The sequence below is a fragment of the Myxine glutinosa genome, chromosome 6 (genome assembly GCF_964187855.1).
Source record: "Myxine glutinosa chromosome 6, kmMyxGlut1.1, whole genome shotgun sequence".
Taxonomy (NCBI): Eukaryota; Metazoa; Chordata; class Myxini; order Myxiniformes; family Myxinidae; genus Myxine; species Myxine glutinosa.
This window is the reverse complement of record NC_136266.1, coordinates 27,139,582-27,156,996: the sequence shown is the minus strand read 5'-3', so window position 1 is coordinate 27,156,996 and position 17,415 is coordinate 27,139,582. Positions and strand designations below refer to the sequence as shown.

Below are 17,415 nucleotides of genomic sequence, written 5' to 3'. Positions count from 1 at the left end.
GGGTGTATCTCGGCATAAGGAAGAACGCTATTGAAAATTGGGTCGCCACGTCAAAATCCAAGATGGCCGCCACCATATATATGTCTGAAACGTGTGAGCGAAATATCTCGAAAAATAAGCGAAGTACCAACTGCTAATCTGGTGTGTGGGTGTATCTAGGCACAAGGAAGAACGCTGTTTAAAATTGGGTCGCCACGTCAAAATCCAAGATGGCCGCCGCCATGTATGTCTGAACCTTGTGAGATGAATATCTTGAAAAATAAGCGAAGTACCAACTTCTAATATGGTGTGTGGGTGTATCTCGGCATAAGGAAGAACGCTATTGTAAATTGGGTCGCCAGGTCAAAATCCAAGATGGCCGCCACCATATATATGTCTGAAACTTGTGAGCATAATATCTTGAAAAATAAGCAAAGTACCAACTTCTAATCTGGTGTGTGGGTGTATCTAGGCATAAGGAAGAACGCTATTGAAAATTGGGTCGCCACGTCAAAATCCAAGATGGCCGCCACCATATATATGTCTGAAACTTGTGAGCATAATATCTTGAAAAATAAGCGAAGTACCAACTTCTAATATGGTGTGTGGGTGTATCTAGGCATAAGGAAGAACGCTATTGAAAATTGGGTCGCCACGTCAAAATCCAAGATGGCCACCGCCATGTATGTCTGAACCTTGTGAGTGGAATATCTTGAAAAATAATTGAAGTACCAACTTCTAATCTGGTGTGTGGGTGTATCTAGGCATAAGGAAGAACTCTATTGAAAATTGGGTGGCCACGTCAAAATCCAAGATGGCCGCCGCCATGTATGTCTGAACCTTGTGAGCGGAATATCTTGAAAAATAAGCGAAGTACCAACTTCTAATCTGGTCGGTGGGTGTATCTAGGCATAAGGAAGAACGCTATTGAAAATTGTGTGGCCACGTCAAAATCCAAGATGGCCGCCTCCATGTATGTCTGAACCTTGTGAGCGAAATATCATATCATAGCATGTTTTCTGCGTCTTCCACTTTGTCAACTCACATCACTTCACCGACGGGGGACCTAGGCGTAACGCTTGTTATTTTTAATTTATGGTTAAAAAGTCGAATTTTCTTGGGATTTGGTTGGGTTGAGTCTTAAACAATGTCAGTGGCAGTCAAAAATGATTTTAAAAAATTATCTCACAAGAATAGATCATGGAAGAGCCGAAAATGCTTTAGCTTTGTGAGGCCTCAAAGCACAGAACTTTTTAACATTAATAAAATCAAAACATGAGACCCCACAAACAAACCACTTTTTATGGCATAGCCCGTATTGCAAAGCCATCTAGAACAGTGTTTGTTTGTCCATATGTTCGTGTATGTATGTCCCTCACAAACGTACACCAATTAGAGCTGAGGATCTGGTCACATGACTGGGATGATGTGATGCGATTACGTCTGTGATGTCATTACGGTGTACAACGGCTGACGCCACACACCGCCATTTTGATTTCTATGCCGTTCAGACCGAACATATTGTCGAACCTGTCATATATCATCACAATCGCCATGCTCTACCTTTAGGTTTTTCATTCAGTGTGAAACACAAACAAACCCATTGTTCAAATGACCATCAAATATCGAAAGCATCGGCATTTCGGGTCTTCCAACAACACAGCACGTAAAGGCCTTCGGCTTCATGCCTTCATGCCTCACCTTCAGGCCACTTTGGACAAATTAGCCCAGGTTTCATAATACAGCAGTATCTTTTTCGTTATAACAATAATAATAACTAGCCGAAACCCGTGGAACATCCACGGAAGGGAGGATGTGGTGTATGGATAGAGTGCACCATGATGGATGGCATAGGGGATTTGCTTGTCCGAGTAAGAGTTAGGAAGAAAGATGAGAATGAAGAGTGCGTATATGAACAACGTATTTATTGCAATCTACTTAAATGACAACGCTACGATATACTTTTGAAAAATGAATGGATTCGTAATAGAATCGGCATAGCACCACTCTGGGATTGTCCCCTCAGTGGACGGCTTGCTGTCGCCTTCGACTGTCCAATCAGCGGACGGCTTGCTTCGCCTTCACCCAGCAGACGCCAATACGATGGCGTCGTAAGATGGCGTCGTATCGGCAGTTAATCGGATGCTTTTGGGCCCCAACGTCGGCTAATTCAGATTTTACGAGTATGCCTGTACTTGATAAACAAAGAGCGCGGTTCGTAGATCGTAAATCTATTAGTGCCGTGGGCATCGGGTCACTGGGTGCGGCGGAAAAGGGATATCAAAGTCGAGTCCTTACAGTATTATTATATAGACTAGCCGAAACCCGTGGAACATCCACGGAAGGGAGGATGTGGTGTATGGATAGAGTGTACCATTATGGATGGCATAGGGGAGCGCTCATGGGATCTTCTTCTTCCGTTGAGCTCCAATTTTTTCTCTTTAAGTTAAGTCCAATCAGTCCTCTCTGCTCGAAGTGCTCAGGCCATGCCTTCCCGCTCTCATACTTTTATTTCCATTTGGTGTAGAAAGAGATTGACATATCGTTTGTCTGTTTTCAGCTCGTTATCTTTAAGCTTCCTTACGTCTCGCCACCTGCTACACCTCTCTGAGTTACGAGGATTTATGCAACGTACCCTGAGTATCGCAACGTCACTCCATTTAACTTTATTAAAATGACGATAAAGACGTTTCCTTATATATCCTAATTTAAAATGTTCAAGGGAATAAAAAGACCATTTGGTTCACACCACTCGACTGTCCAATCAGCGGACGGCTCGCTTCGCCTTCGCCCAGCAGATGCCAATACGATGGCGTCGTAAGATGGTGTCGTATCGGCAGTTAATCGGATGCTTTTGGGCCCCAACGTCGGCTAATTCAGATTTTTCGAGTGTGGCTGTACGTGATAAACAAAGAGCGCGGTTCGTAGATCGTAAATCCATTAGTGCCGTGGGCATCGGGTCACTGGGTGCGGCGTAAAAGGGATAACAAAGTCGAGTCCTTACGCTATTATTATATAGCTAAAAAAAAAAAAAAAATTATATATAGATAATTATTATATCGATAATCGTAACATTATTAACATTAATAGAAATAATATAGTAAATATAATTGTAACACGGCAATCCCTTTGTCATGACTGCAAAGTTTGAAGCGGTGTATGGTTCATTGATGACTCAAAACAAATAGCATAAACCAGTGTCTCAGTGCAATGTCTTTATTGTCCCCCGTCGCACCACGGAGCGAAAGGGAGACTATGGTTTTCCCCTCCGTCCGTGTGTCCGTCCGTGTGTGCGGGCGTGTGTGCATGCGTGCGTAAGCGAAGGACCGCATTCAAATTTGGTGTGTGGGTGCAACCCATGTCAAAATCCAAGATGGCCGCCGCCATGTATGTCTGATGCCATGTATGTCTGAACCTTGTGAGCGGAATGTCTTGAAAAATAAGCGAAGTACCAACTTCTAATCTGGTGTGTCGCTGTATCTAGGCATAAGGAAGAACCCGATTGAAAATTGGGTCGCCAAGTCAAAATCCAAGATGGCCGCCGCCATGTATGTCTGAGCCTTGTGAGCAGAATATCTTGGAAAAATAAGCAAAGTACCAACTTCTAATCTGGTGTGTGGGTGTATCGAGGCACAACGAAGAAGGCTGTTGAAAATTGGGTCGCCACGTCAAAATCCAAGATGGCCGCCACCATATATATGTCTGAACCTTGTGAGCGAAATATCTTGAAAAATAAGCGAAGTACCAACTCCTAATCTGGTGTGTGGGTGTATCGAGGCATAAGGAAGAACCCTATTGAAAATTGGATCGCCACGTCAAAATCCAAGATGGCCACCGCCATGTATGTCTGAACCTTGTGAGCGGAATTTCTTGAAAAATAAGCGATGCACCAACTTCTAATCTGGTGTGTTGGTGTATCTAGACATAAGGAAGAACGTTATTGAAAATTGTGTCACCACGTCAAAATCCAAGATGGCCCCCTCCATGTATGTCTGAACCTTGTGAGCGAAATATCATATCACAGCATGTTTTCTGCGTCTTCCACTTTGTTTTCATGGTAACAGACAGCTTAGATACTTACAGTGATTCTAAATAATTTTACACTTACATTATTTGCTCCCCATGTCATATGATCCTCTTCAAGTGAAGTATCAAACAAGTCCGGCTGCACCGCTGGTGGACTTTTCGTCTTGCTTTCTTCTTTTCAAGAAACACTCGCCTCTCCAAATATCCACACTTGCACCCACTCACGTAACCACAGCACCGACGCTGGTAACTTGCAGCGATTCATGTATACCAGAGACCTGTGTGGCCTGAGAAACAACATGGAGAGAAAAAAGCAAAACCCATCAGAATTACCCTTTAGAACCCTGTAGAATGATCCTTTCGAACATTAGAACACTCTTGGATTCAAACCCAGGCTAAGGGGTGTTGCAAAATAAATGATACTTTTTTTTCTCCAAAGATGAAATGAAGTTTCAATCAGATGAAAATCCAGCCAAAGGCTTCATTTCATTCAAAAATTAAAAGCTCACTTTTAATATGCGTCAATATGTCCACCATTAGCTTCAGAAACCATTTGAAGTCGACTTATAAAAAATTTCACCGTATTCACGAACATTAGTTGCAAATATGACGGACACAACATGCAGGCAAAGTGCGCGACACGTCATGATGACGCAAGCAAAATTTGAATAAAAAAATCGCGGACATGTGGTCAATACAATCTGGGAGGGGAAAAGTATCATTTATTTTGCAACACCCTACAGACAGCTCACAGGTGAGTGTAGGAGCTTGGGACAATAAGGGGAAAGAAAGAAGTGTGGTTAAAAAAACAATGGTGATATTCATCCCCTCTTTACCACGTAACATTTCTTGGCTTCATTGGCAACTGTGTTTGAAGATAGTTGGACGGGTAGCACGGTGTAGTGGTGTTGTTTGCTGTCTGAATGTTGAAAACACAAAGTATGCAGTCTGATTTTCACCTGCCTGACTGCACTCTTATTCTGACATTGTTTCTTATTTGTGACATTTATTTAACGACACCTTTGCAAAATCTTTATTTTCTGCAGGAATGCTGAGCCTCAAGTGCAAAATGTATCTGTTGCTGAAGAGCTGCCAACTGGTGAGTTTTGAGAATTAATCTTCATAAAATATATTATTATCTCATTTACAGGTACAAGAAGAGACACCTGAAAATATTTGTTGTTGTTTTGTTTCTTTTTCAATTTGCCGGTGGTGGCTGCTTGTCCCTCATGACAGTGACACAAACAACTTCCTCTCACCACAGCAACCTTTCCCATGCATGCTCCAAACCAAATTGAGCATCACCTCAACCAATACAAAACAATACTGATTGGTAATATTAGTGGTGGAGGAGTAAGGCAAGGATTAAAATGGACAGACAAGATGATGGAATAGATGAGGAAGTTAAAGATCGAGCTGCTGGAAAAACATTTGAATGGCGTTCCCGAAGAGGCAACCTCTGGATCATAGATGGTACCAGATGATGGTGAGAAAGCAAATCAATTTCAATGAAAATGTAAAACGACATGATCAATGAGGTGGAGGAAACGCTGAAAGCAAGCAAGTAGTAGGTTTGGATTGGGAAGGATTAATGTTCCATAAATATTGTCATGTGGATGGCTCTATTAAGACAAAGCACCCACGGATGACAATCGAGCTTACTTTGAGGCGACGACCAAATACGGATTTCACTCGACAAGCACTGGAGGAAAAGAGAAGAAGAAGCGGCGAAGCTTTACCTGACACGACCCGCGCACAGTCTTCAACCCTACAGGAAATTAAACTCACGAACAAGGATTTTATATGTACAAAAATAAGACGGCTTTATTGCCGGACCCCGTGAACAAAGAGCACGATATCTAAAACCCATAATGAGCGCTTCTATATACAGACTTCTAACATGTACAGATGGGGAGGATATGAACGAAAATGCGTCGTTGTGTGTTCTGTGTGGTGTGAGCTTAGCTCTGTCTGGTTGAGGTGTGTCGGGGATCGTCAGGCTCGTTGGCGTCGTCCAGGCCCCAACCGTTCAAACCCGCCGCGGCACTGGTGTTGGCGGGAAGAAAAGCCGCCGTCCACCGTTCATGCTCTACTCGGCCCCCACTGAGCCACTCATTCGCCCCGGCCTCGTCCGCTGGCGTGCCACCGGCCCTCTGCGCGACTCGAACGGGTCGCGTGCAGCTCGCTCCTCCGGCCGTGCCTGGCTCCGAGCGCAGTCGTCCGACGCAATTCAATCTTTCAATCCTGACAAATCTCACTCTCACTATGTCTCTCCAAAAAGACCGACTGGACAACCCTCCCATCTACTTTCTGAACAATCTTCTCCAAGAAGTTCTGTCGCTCAAGCTTTTGGGTCTCACGATCTGCCATGATCTTTCCTTGGGAAACCACATTTCAAATCTGGCCTCCAAAGCCAGTCGCCGACTGGGCATCCTCCGTTATGCGAAGGTCCTTCCTTGGCACACCTGAGCTCCTCACCACATACAAGGCTTTCATCCGCAGTTCAATGGAATACAGCTCTCCCCTCTGGGCTGTTGCTCCTGCCTCACACCTAGCTCTTCTTCACGCTGTTGAAACCAAAGTGTTCAGAATCATTGGAATGTCCCGCGATGAAGCTAACTCCGAGGGCCTTTCACTCACTCACCGCAGGCAGGTAGGTGGTCTTTCTATCTTCTACCGACTCCTATCCGGCCTAGCTCCCCCAGCTCTACCTGTGCTCTGTCCCCCAAATATTCCTGCTGGACACACAAGATCTGCCAGCAATCCTCTTCGGGTGAAACTGCCAAAATCAAGACTCTCTGCTCACCTTCACTCCTTCATTCCTCTTTTCTCCTGCCTCTGGAACAAACTCGCACACATTTGAACATGGTGATATTTAGCCCATTTATATTTTTGTTTGATATCTGTCACAATATCTGTTTGATGGTCATTTTGCCTGTTTTTCCAGGATCTTTTCTCCATCATGGTGAAGATAAGGTTGCTGTCAGCCCAAACTTTCATGGTTATTTTGCCCCTCATGTTGAATATGATGAGAGTACTTCCAATGATGAGAGTGCTGCCAGTGATGACTATGCAGAGTACAATGTGGGGCAGGTCGTGGTAAGCAGTACATTTCATTATCTTTTCCAATAATAGCTCGGTTTGCGTCAGGGTTGCATTCCTTGAAAGTGTGACGATGATCAAACGACGTAAATCAAAACAATTTGTATGCCTCCGCCGACGAAGTCGCTGGAGGCATTATGTTTTCAGGTTATCCGTCCGGAGGTCTGTCCGTCCATTTCACCATCCCATCCGTAAGTCCATGATAGGAATTCGTTACCGCGTTAACATTAGAAGGGCTGAAGGGATCTTTGTCATACTTGATGCAGGTATGTATAATGAGTTAAAGATGAACTGATTCGATTTTGGGGTCAAAGGGCAAAGATCAGAGGTCATGTTAGGTAAAACTCCTGTTACAGTGATAACTTGTGAACCAGTGATGTGATTCTGACCAAAGTTAGTACAAGTTTGTATTATGACGTAAAGGTGAACTTGTTTGATTTTGGCATCAAGAGGTCAAAGGGCAAAGTCTGTGATTGGTCTATAAGTTGAGAATGACTGAAGTGATCTAATTCAAACTTGGCACAGGTAGTATGTATAATGATGTAAAGATTAACCGATTAGATTTTTGGGTAAATAGGTCAGAGGTCATGTTAAGTAAAAATTATGTTGCTGCACCAACTCGTGAACCAGTAATGGGATTTTGAACAAACTTGGTATTATTATATTCGAGCAGAAGTACCCGGCATTGCCGGACGGTGGAGGGGAGGGACAAGGGGAGGGGAGGAGAGGGGGGAGGGAGGGGAGAAGAGGGGGGAGGGGAAGGAGGGGGAGGAGGGGGGAGGTGGGGTAAGGGTGGAAGGGGGAGGGTAAGGGAGAAAGGGGAGGGGGTAGGGTGTAGGGGGAGGGGAGGGGAGGGGGTAGGGTGTAGGGGGAGGAAATCCTTCCGATGCCCATTGTAGTCTTTATAATATTGTCGTGCGATTCCCTCAATTAACACTGAGACAACCACGGAAGGCTTAAAGCAAGCTTTAACTTCGAGGTGACTATCAAATGCGGATTTTCTATACGTGCAGAGAAAGAAAGGCAAGGGCAAGCTGCAGAGCGCTTATTGTCCCCCGTTGCACTGCGGAGCGAAAGGGGGACTATGGTTTTCCCCTCCGTCCGTGTGTCCGCCCGTCCGTCCATGCGTGCGTGCGTGCGTGCGTAAGCGAAGGACCGCATTCGAATTTGGTGTGTGGGTGCAACCCACGTCAAAATCCAAGATGGCCGCCACCATGTATGTCTGATGCCATGTATGTCTGAACCTTGTGAGCTGAATATCTTGAGAAATAAGCAAAGTACCAACTTCGAATCTGGTGTGTGGGTGTATCGAGGCACAAGGAAGAACGCTATTGAAAATTGGGTCGCCACGTCAAAATCCAAGATGGCCGCCGCCATGTTTCTCTGAACCTTGAGATGAATATCTTGAAAAATAAGCGAAGTACCAACTTCGAATTTGGTGTGTGGGTGCAACCCACGTCAAAATCCAAGATGGCCACCGCCATGTATGTCTGATGCCATGTATGTCTGAACCTTGTGAGCTGAATATCTTGAAAAATAAGCGAAGTACCAACTTCTAATTTGGTGTGTAGGTGTATCTCGGCATAAGGAAGAACGCTATTGAAAATTTGGTCGCCACGTCAAAATCCAAGACGGCCACCACCATATATATGTCTCAACCTTGTGAGCGAAATATCTTGAAAAATAAGCGAAGTACCAACTTCTAATCTGGTGTGGGTGTATCTAGGCACAAGGAAGAACGCTATTGAAAATTGGGTCGCCACGTCAAAATCCAAGATGGCCACCTTGCGTCTTCCACTTTGTCAACTCGCGTCACTTCACCGACGGGGGACCTAGGTGTAACGCTTGTTTGTACGATCCCACTGGGCAGTCTTCCAACCTGCAAAAAGTAACTCAATCGGGAACAGGTTTAAAATGTACAGAAAATAACGAACGTGTTTATTCAAAAAAATATCGGGAACAAGAAAATGCGACGTGAAACTAAAACAAAATTCCTATCGTGGAGCGCTGCCGCACCAGACTTAAACACAGACAAAGTGATAGATAAAAAGAACTGGAAAATAATTGTGTTGAATTTAATTGTGAGGACTTAGCTCCGATCACTGGTAGGATCACTGGTGGGAATGATGATTCCCCCCACCATAGGTATTTGCTTTCTTCTTTGGAACTACACCCAATTTCGATGAAAATTGACCACAACCTTCGTCAACCGTGATGCATCAACGTTTGTTCACGGCATGAATGAATTAGGGTTGAAGGTGATGTACGGGGTGTTTGACCCCCTAAAATAGGTATTTGCGCTCTCCTCCGAAACTTCAAACGCAATTTTGTGAAGCTTGATCACAACTTTCATCACCCATGATGTACCAATGTTTGTTAAAAGCATTATATTAGAAAAATCAGGGTCGAAGCAGGTATATGGGTGGTTGGGTGGGGGCATTGCCCCCCAAAAAGAGTTTTTTTTGTTTGTTTAAAGCCTTATGATTACGTTAGTATGATTCTACATGCTGCCCTTTCTTCTAGCAATTGTTAAATTTGTTTGAAATCGGTGTTACTGGTAAAAAATACCTTCAGTCAGTGAAGTATACTGCTTTATTCTACCAGGTGAGCACCCAGAGGTATTGCCCCTATTTTTAAAAGCAGCATTATATTCTCCACATAATCTCTATTTGAACATAGCACAATGTGTACACTTTAACAAAAAAATCATTGGTCATGATCGGCCCCTTCTGATTGGGGGCCTGGCACCGAGGCGCCATAGCAGCCATTGTAAACCCGGCCCTGGAGCTCCAAATATTCCCCGATATGTAGAATGTAGATCTACTGGTGCATGTGTGACAATTGGAATATAATTGAAATTCAGCATTGATTGCTTTTAAGACTATTTTCTATATCTGTATATTAACCACACCCCCAACTTTTAACTTTTTTGCTGATAAAAAGCACGGTTATTGTCCCCCGTCGCACCGCGGAGCGAAAGGGGGACTATGGTTTTCCCCTCTGTCCGTCCGTCCGTCCGTCCGTGCGGGCATGCGTGCATGCGTGCGTGCGTGCGCGAAGGACCGCATTCGAATTTGGTGTGTGGGTGCAACCCACGTCAAAATCCAAGATGGCCGCCACCATGTATGTCTGACGCCATGTATGTCTGAACCTTGTGAGCGGAATATCTTGAAAAATAAGCGAAGTACCAACTTCTAATCTGGTGTGTGGGTGTATCTAGGCATAAGGAAGAACGCTATTGAAAATTGGGTCGCCACGTCAAAATCCAATATGGCCGCCGCCATGTATGTCTGAACCTTGTGAGCGGAATATCTTGAAAAATAAACGAACTACTAACATCTGGTGTGTGGGTGTATCTACGCATAAGGAAGAAAGCTATTGAAAATTGGGTCGCCAGGTCAAAATCCAAGATGGCCGCCGCCATGTGTGTCTGAACCTTGTGAGGGGAATATCTTGAAAAATAAACGAACTACTAACTTCTAATCTGGTGTGTAGGTGTATCTAGGCATAAGGAAGAAGGCTATTGAAAATTGGGTCACCACGTCAAAATCCAAGGTGGCCGCCACCATATATATGTCTGAACCTTGTGAGCAAAATATCTTGAAAAATAAACGAGCTGCTAACATCTGACCTGGTGCGTGGGTGTATCTACGCATAAGGAAGAATGCTATTGAAAATTGGGTCGCCAGGTCAAAATCCAAGATGGCCACCGCCATGTATGTCTGAACCTTGTGAGGGGAATATCTTGAAAAATAAACGAACTACTAACTTCTAATCTGGTGTGTGGGTGTATCTACGCATAAGGGAGAACGCTATTGAAAATTGGGTCGCCACGTCAAAATCCAAGATGGCCGCCTTGCGTCTTCCACTTTGTCAACTCGCATCACTTCACCGACGGGGGACCGAGGCGTAACGCTTGTTACACCAGAAAATACAGTATTATGTGTCAATCAGTGCCAAAAAATCTCAATTTAATCCATTTTAAATTCAGGTTGTGACACCAAAAAATGTTTTTAAAAAGTCAAGTGTGTGAATACTTTCTGAAGGCACTGTATCAGGAATAAACAGCCTTGTCCTCGCTTTGCTCGCCTTAGGCCGAATAAAGCCACATATACTTAATATCCAATTATTTAGATGACGGGGTTTCTTTTTCAGTTGAGAAAAAACTTTTGTGTTGCACACCATAACTTATTTGATGAATGCAAATGTATTTTATGAGTTTCGAGTCAAACCTTGGTCGTTGCATCAGTGAGTGCTTGTTTGGAATGTGCTTGTTATGCAAATGTAAGTATTCGATTGCGACAAATGTATAGGATTCGGTCACAAATACATTTGTTTTGCTTCTTTGCAGATATCACATGACAAGACTGACTTCAATGTGGGAAGCAGTCCACCAACCTTTGCAAGGTAAACATTGGTTTCCCTTCTGACTGCGATGCTTCGGAAGGATCCACTGACTGTGGCGGTGAGGGATTGATAGTTTTGAACTGCAGTGTTTTATTTGCATGAACAAGAATGTTCACACATGCTGGGGTTACTGATCTCTTGTTATTGTGGATCAAAATGCAATTGCTCACCAGTGGAGGTTTTTCCTGATCGTGTTCATATTTGATTCCAACACATACATTGTTTTGCAGGAGATTTTGAACCACACATGGTTCAAGGAAAATGGACTGTGATGGATTATTTCAGGTAACTGGCACTCCTTTTGTTCTGTTTTTACATCTTCCATTCTTATTATTCTCCGCAACATTGAGTCTCATGGAAAAGCATGGTGATGGAGAGCGTGAACTGATAATAGGGCAGCAGAGCAAATCTTGAACAAAATAAACATGAACTTCCGGTTCCAGGTCCGAGTGCATTTGACTTGAATCGTGCCATGTGTCTTTCCCGTTTATCAAAGCGAAGTGTTCGGGCCAGATCCGTTGTCTCTCCATGTTTGTAGCTCTGCCATGGTCGGTGGGTGCAGGTTATCTTGTTTCACTCCTGTCTGTCTATTTGTTTGTTTGTCTGTGAACAGGATATCTCAGAGAGTTGTGGATGGATTCGGAGAAATTTGGTGGAGAGGTTGAGTGTGTGACAAGGATGAAATGATGAAATTTTGGTTAAGATTCGGATCTGAGATTTTTTTCAAAGTGATTTCTCACAATTGAGTGATAAGCTTGGGCTAAAACCGATATGTAGCAGAATTGATTCAAATTTGGTGAATATCCAAATCCCAATACGAGAATTTTTAAAGTTTAGTGATTTTTTTTTACCATTGAGTGATAACGGCGAAAACCGATATTTAGCATGATATTTTGGACGAGTTACAACAAAACTCGATGCATGATTTGTATGGGTGACAAGAACAAGCCAATTTGATTTGGCTTCACGTCTGGAATCGGATCCGGCCTATTGGTGGGATACAAAACATAAACTGCTGAACCTTTCAGAGATGTTGGCTCTTCCGAATGCCCATTATAGTCTTTATAATATTGTCGTGCGATTACCTCAATTAACACTGAGAGAACCATGGTAGGCTTAAAGCAAGCTTTAACTCCGAGGCAACTATCAAATGCGCATTTTCTATACGTGCAGAGAAAGAAAGGGAAGGGCAAGCTGAAGAGCGCTTACTTGTACGATCCCACTGGGCAGTCTTCCAACCTGCAAAAAGTAACTCAAACGGGAACAGGTTTAAAATGTACAGAAAATAATGAGTGTTTATTCAAAAAAATATCGGTGACAAGAAAACGCGACGTGAAACTAAAACAAAATACCTATCGTGGAGCGCTCCCGCACCAGACTTAAACACAGACAAAGTGATAGATAAAAAGAACTGGAAAATAATTGTGTTGGATTTAATTGTGAGGACTTAGCTCCGATCACTGGTAGGATCACTGGTGGGAATGATGATTCCCCCCACCATAGGTATTTGCTTTCTTCTTTGGAACTACACCCAATTTCGATGAAAATTGACCACAACCTTCGTCAACCGTGATGCATCAACGTTTGTTCACGGCATGAATGAATTAGGGTTGAAGGTGATGTGCGGGGTATTTGACCCCCTAAAATAGGTATTTGCGCTCTCCTCCGAAACTTCAAACGCAATTTTGTGAAGCTTGATCACAACTTTCATCACCCATGATGTACCAATGTTTGTTAAAAGCATTAGAAAAATCAGGGTCGAAGCAGGTATAAGGGGGGTGGTTGGGTGGGGGGCATTGCCCCCCAAAAAGATTTTGTTTTGTTTGTTTAAAGCCTTATGATTACGTTAGTATGATTCTACATGCTGCCCTTTCTTCTAGCAATTGTTAAATTTCTTTGAAATAGGTGTTACTGGTAAAAAATACCTTTAGTCAGTGAAGTATACTGCTTTATTCTACCAGGTGAGCACCCAGAGGTATTGCCCCTATTTTTAAAAGCAGCATTATATTCTACACATAATCTCTATTTAAACATAGCACAATGTGTACACTTTTTTTTTTAAATCATTGGTCATGATCGGCCCCTTCTGATTGGGGGCCTGGCACCGAGGCGCCATAGCAGCCATTGTAAACCCGGCCCTGGAGCTCCAAATATTCCCCGATATGTAGAATGTAGATCTACTGGTGCATGTGTGACAATTGGAATATAATTGAAATTCAGCATTGATTGCTTTTAAGACTTTTTTTCTATATCTGTATATTAAGCACACCCCCAACTTTTAACTTTTTTGCTGATAAAAAGCACGGTTATTGTCCCCCGTCGCACCGCGGAGCGAAAGGGGGACTATGGTTTTCCCCTCCGTCCGTCCGTCCGTGCGTGCATGCGTGCGTAAGCGAAGGACCGCATTCGAATTTGGTGTGTGGGTGCAACCCACGTCAAAATCCAAGATGGCTGCCGCCATGTATGTCCGCCGCCATGTATGTCTGAACCTTGTGAGCGGAATATCTTGAAAAATAAGCGAAGTACCAACTTCTAATCTGGTGTGTGGGTGTACCTAGGCATAAGGAAGAACCCTATTGAAAATTGGGTCGCCACGTCAAAATCCAAGATGGCCGCCACCATATATATGTCTGAACCTTGTGAGCGAAATATCTTGAAAAATAAACGAACTACTAACGTCTAATCTGGTGTGTGGGTGTATCTACGCATGAGGAAGAACGCTATTGAAAATTGGGTCGCCACGTCAAAATCCAATATGGCCACCGCCATGTATGTCTGAACCTTGTGAGCGGAATATCTTGAAAAATAAGCGAAGTACCAACTTCTAATCTGGTGTGTGGGTGTATCTAGGCATAAGGAAGAACGCTATTGAAAATTGGGTCGCCACGTCAAAATCCAAGATGGCCACCTTGCGTCTTCCACTTTGTAAACTCACATCACTTCACCGACGGGGGGACCTAGGCGTCATGCTTCTTTATTGAAAATTGGCCAATTTAAACAAGTCAATTAAAAAATCGCCGTGACCCACGAGTTACCACAACAACGGCCATCTAGCTATGGTAACAGCTTACACAAACAGCTCTCCCGGGCTTATTTCAACCCCGATTTTAATTTTGTTTTCAACTCCAGTCCTACCTGGGGCAGGTTCACACTGGAACACAACAATCCGCTTCGAACGAGATAAAATAATGATTGTAGGTAATAGGCCGTGGACTTGACTAGTCAATAAAATGGTTTTAAAATATTTTCTCACGATTACTCGGTTATTTTATGATGCATGAGGTTACAAGGGACATGTGGGTGTATAAACTATTAATGCATGCATAAATTATTCACAAATCATGAATAACAGGAGTGTTACGTTACGGGAGTTTGCAATCTGCTTGGTGTGTTGTAATTTTTGCAAAGTCTAAATATGTCTTGGTATTCCTCGTGCAACAGTTGTGCAGATTGCAGGTCAACAAAAGTGAGTCCGGGTCCGAAGTCGTGTGCCCCCCAAGGTTATTGTGTTCAAGGAATCTCCACCAATGCTGTGTATATATCGTTGTATGCTATCGTTCTGGTTGTTGAAAGAAATAAGGAGTTGTGGCAAGCCCTGCTGACACGAGTATGAAGGTGCAGGGTACAGGTAAGCTAAGGTAAGTTGGTGTAAAGTGTCCTCACACCCTCAGCTTCACTCAAATCTCGTTCCACTCTCACCTCTTTCTCTCCCCTCTTCCTCCCTCTCACCCCCACTCTCTCTCTCTCTCCCAATTGGGGACAACCCCCCAAAATAAGACACCCCAAACAATGTGGGTACAAAGACCTCTCAATGGTGTAGTCCGACTTGTTTAATTATTTCTTACAACAAACTGACACACATTCGGTCAGCCTGTGGGGCTGTAAGTTATCATTGGGGGACCAAACAATTCTGAGTACTCCCATCTATAATTATGCCCACAGGAGCTCATGGTAAGTCTCTCCTCAATGAGAGGTGGGGTTGGGTTAGTTAACAAAATAATGGTAAATACTGTATGTCCAAGGTTTAGCCCAAGTTAAACGAAGTAAACTTCGTCGAAATTAAATTTATTTCCTCCGTCAACCCACTTCTAGGCAGTACGAGGTTAACACTACTTCCCCAATAAATTAACCAAGCTGTCTTCCCCAAATAGCGTGGGTACAAAGACCTTGAGGAAGGTAATCCGATTTATTGGATTATTTCCTACAAACTAACCGACTTGCATTGGTCAAGCCTGTGAGGTAACCATAGGGCTGGCTATAAGTTATCATTGGGGGATCAAATTACTTAGAAGACTCCCAACTACAATGAATGCCCACGGGAGCGAGTGGTAGGTCTCTCCTCTCGGGAGAGGTGGGGTTGGGTTAGTTGACAAAATAATTGCAAGTACTGTCGGGATAAGATCAAGGCAGAGTTTAACAAAGTAAACTCAGTCGAAATTAAATTGATTCCCTCCATCAACCCATTTCTCGGTTGTCTGAGGTTAACACTACCTCCCGAAGAAATTAACTAAGTTATCTTCCCCAAATACCATGGGTCTAAGATGTGTAGTGTTGGGGGCTCTGAAGGGATATAAGGGGTGGAAAGGGTCAAAAGGAGTCTGAGGGGTGTAAGGGGTGCAAGAGGTCTAAAGAGGTCTAAGGGGTTTAAAGGATCCAAGGAGAGTAAAGGGTATAAAGAGGTATAAGGGGTGTAAAGGGGTCTAAAGGTGTTCTCAGGGGTGTTTAGGGATCTAAGGGGGTGTAAAAGGTTGAAAGAGGTCTCAGTGGTTTAAAGGATCCAAGGAGAGTAAAGGGTATAAAGAGGTATAAGGGGTGTAAAGGTGTTTTAAGGGGTGTATAGGGATCTAAGGGGGGTGTAAAGGGTCGAAAGAGGTCTAAGGGGTTTAAAGGATCCAAGGAGAGTAAAGGGTATAAAGAGGTATAAGGGGTGTAAAGGGGTCTAAAGGTGTTCTCAGGGGTGTTTAGGGATCTAAGGGGGTGTAAAATGTCGAAAGAGGTCTCAGGGGTTTAAAGGGTCTAAGTTGTGTCGTGTAAGGGGTTTAAAGGGGGTCTGTCCCACCCCTCGCTCTCTTCCTCCCCCGTGGTCTCTCTCTCTCCCACCCATCTCAAGCCAATGATGCCTTTGTCACCCCTGTGTGAAGTGGGGCCATCGCCGTGAAATATAAAACACACAGGAAACGGTGCAATGTGCTGAGGCGCGGCGGTGATGGTCATGGTCATGGTTAACCCTCGGCCAGGCAAAGATCCCCGGAGGGTTAAACAGCACGGTGAAGTTTGCATGGCAGTTGTGAATGTTGCTCTGGTGGGGATGGTCTTTCATGTCGCAGTTATTCTTTCATGTAGCACGATGCCACGTTTCTTCCTCGGTGTCGATATTGTATGGTCAGGATTCACCTGTCTATCGGCCGCACTCAATTTGTGATGTGTGCTATCGTTCGAGCCCATAAGGCCAAGGTCCACTGCGTGTGTGAACTGATCTCTTGATCTGATCACTGATGAGTGAAAACTCATCTCTTCCCTCACTCCTACTTATTAATATTATCAGGACCATCATCCACCCTTGCATCTTGCTCACCTTTCCCATCGTTCTGCAAAAATGCCTCCTGACAATATGTACCGAAAATTCACTTAATCTTACCTTTGTCCTTGATGGCTGTGAATGACACTCGAGGATCTTGATGAGGTCCCATTCACCAAGGTTGAGAAGCATTCAGCCGCCGGAAATTCTTCCCCAGCACCACAAGCCTTCCCTTCACTCCAAGACAATCCCACACATCTCCATTTTAAATGGCCTTGTTCCACAGTTCACAACTTCAAACCACACCGTACCTCTCTTTGTCCATATGTCTTCACCTTGACATTGTACACATCAATGCATAAAGTTTCCTTTAAAAAAAACTC

General features: G+C 43.9%; 1 long non-coding RNA gene across 1 annotated transcript in view; it reads right to left on the bottom strand.

Annotated features, from left to right (window-relative positions):
* Positions 1-4,114: 4,114 nt before the first annotated feature.
* LOC137429158 (uncharacterized) overlaps positions 4,115-17,415 on the bottom strand; it is a 960,590-nt gene continuing 947,289 nt past the window's right edge. The window contains exon 7 of the long non-coding RNA XR_010984817.2: positions 4,115-4,292. This is a non-coding gene — a long non-coding RNA (uncharacterized LOC137429158). The remainder of the gene's footprint in view (positions 4,293-17,415) is intronic.